The sequence below is a fragment of the Siphateles boraxobius genome, unplaced genomic scaffold (genome assembly GCF_051911475.1).
Source record: "Siphateles boraxobius isolate OS27281-9 unplaced genomic scaffold, OSU_SipBor_1 513, whole genome shotgun sequence".
Classification (NCBI taxonomy): Eukaryota; Metazoa; Chordata; class Actinopteri; order Cypriniformes; family Leuciscidae; genus Siphateles; species Siphateles boraxobius.
In genome coordinates this window covers 6,148-8,616 of record NW_027509157.1, presented here as the reverse complement: position 1 = coordinate 8,616, position 2,469 = coordinate 6,148, and the positions used below count along the sequence as shown (strand labels likewise).

General features: G+C 35.1%; 1 long non-coding RNA gene across 1 annotated transcript; it reads left to right on the top strand.

The window, feature by feature from the left end:
- Positions 1-1,389: 1,389 nt before the first annotated feature.
- On the top strand, positions 1,390-1,862 carry LOC143713515 (uncharacterized). Its single transcript, XR_013195103.1, has 2 exons — positions 1,390-1,595; positions 1,700-1,862. It is a non-coding gene; the product is annotated as an uncharacterized LOC143713515 (long non-coding RNA).
- Positions 1,863-2,469: the final 607 nt, after the last annotated feature.

The following is a 2,469-nucleotide window of genomic DNA, read 5'->3' as shown; positions in this document are numbered from 1 at the left end:
CATAAAAGTGCATCTATCCATGATAAAATGCATCTATCCATCATAAAAGTGCATCTATCCATCATAAAAGTGCATCTATCCATGATAAAATGCATCTATCCATCATAAAAGTGCATCTATCCATCATAAAAGTGCATCTATCCATGATAAAATGCATATATCCATCATAAAAGTGCATCTATCCATCATAAAAGTGCATCTATCCCTCATAAAAGTGCATCTATCCATCATAAAAGTGCATCTGTCCATCATAAAAGTGCATCTATCCATCATAAAAGTGCATCTGTCCATCATAAAAGTGCATCTATCCATCATAAAAGTGCATCTATCATGATAAAATGCATCTATCCATCATAAAAGTGCATATATCCATGATAAAATGCATCTATCCATCATAAAAGTGCATCTATCCATGATAAAATGCATCTATCCATCATAAAAGTGCATCTGTCCATCATAAAAGTGCATCTATCCATGATAAAATGCATCTATCCATCATAAAAGTGCATCTATCATGATAAAAGTGCATCTATCCATGATAAAAGTGCATCTATCCCTGATAAAATGCATCTATCCATCATAAAAGTGCATCTATCCATGATAAAAGTGCATCTGTCCATCATAAAAGTGCATCTATCCATCATAAAAGTGCATCTATCCATGATAAAAGTGCATCTATCCATGATAAAATGCATCTATCCATCATAAAAGTGCATCTATCCATCATAAAAGTGCATCTGTCCATCATAAAAGTGCATCTATCCATCATAAAAGTGCATCTGTCCATCATAAAAGTGCATCTATCCATCATAAAAGTGCATCTGTCCATCATAAAAGTGCATCTATCCATGATAAAATGCATCTATCCATCATAAAAGTGCATCTATCCATGATAAAATTTATCTATCCATCATAAAAGTGCATCTGTCCATCATAAAAGTGCATCTATCCATGATAAAATGCATCTATCCATCATAAAAGTGCATCTATCATGATAAAAGTGCATCTATCCATGATAAAAGTGCATCTATCCCTGATAAAATGCATCTATCCATCATAAAAGTGCATCTATCCATGATAAAAGTGCATCTGTCCATCATAAAAGTGCATCTATCCATCATAAAAGTGCATCTATCCATGATAAAAGTGCATCTATCCATGATAAAATGCATCTATCCATCATAAAAGTGCATCTATCCATCATAAAAGTGCATCTGTCCATCATAAAAGTGCATCTATCCATCATAAAAGTGCATCTGTCCATCATAAAAGTGCATCTATCCATCATAAAAGTGCATCTATCCATCATAAAAGTGCATCTGTCCATCATAAAAGTGCATCTATCCATGATAAAATGCATCTATCCATCATAAAAGTGTGTAACAGTTCTAGTAAACTGTCACCTGTCTCCTATGGTGAATGAGAGTTGCAATTTTACTCCAGGCCATTAGAGGGCACTAGGGAGCCCTTATCTCTACACAAGAGTGTAAAAGGAAGAGGGAAGTGTGAGTTAGGGATACCTGTTAGCTGAGAGCACATGCTCTTTCCATGCTTGGAAAACCCTGTTGAGGAACATTTGTGTTCAACTTCTCAATGTGAGTTGATTTTATTTGTTTCCTTATTATTAACAAAGGTATATTGTGCAAAAGTATTTTGCTTGCTGAACCTCATGTTATATTGTTTGTTTTATTTTGACCAGAGGGTTTTGGTATCTGCTTGATATTGAGGGTTCTCAACTTGTTCAAGCTCTTGTTGTTATCTTCAACGTGGAAGTGTATCTGGACTTCTGAACAAAAGACACTTTTTCCATGGAATTAACCCTTGGCGAACAAACATGGACGATGTACTTATAACATCTTAAACACCTACAATGGTGATGGACCATGGACAATTGGGATAACTCTGGACTTTGAGTTGGTGCACATTTATGAGGTTTTGCTTGTTGTATGGTGATAAAATGTATACTTGAGCTAAGGGGAATATAATTGTTGGCAAATGGTGATTGATCCCGCCTCATTTATTTGTGTGACCTTTGACCTTAGCGTTACAAGTGCATCTGTCCATCATAAAAGTGCATCTATCCATCATAAAAGTGCATCTATCCATGATAAAATGCATCTATCCATCATAAAAGTGCATCTGTCCATCATAAAAGTGCATCTATCCATCATAAAAGTGCATCTATCCATGATAAAATGCATCTATCCATCATAAAAGTGCATCTGTCCATCATAAAAGTGCATCTATCCATCATAAAAGTGCATCTGTCCATGATAAAATGCATCTATCCATCATAAAAGTGCATCTATCCATGATAAAGTGCATCTATCCATCATAAAAGTGCATCTATCCCTCATAAAAGTGCATCTGTCCATCGTAAAAGTGCATCTATCCATCATAAAAGTGCATCTATCCATCATAAAAGTGCATCTGTCCATCATAAAAGTGCATCTATCCATGATAAAATGC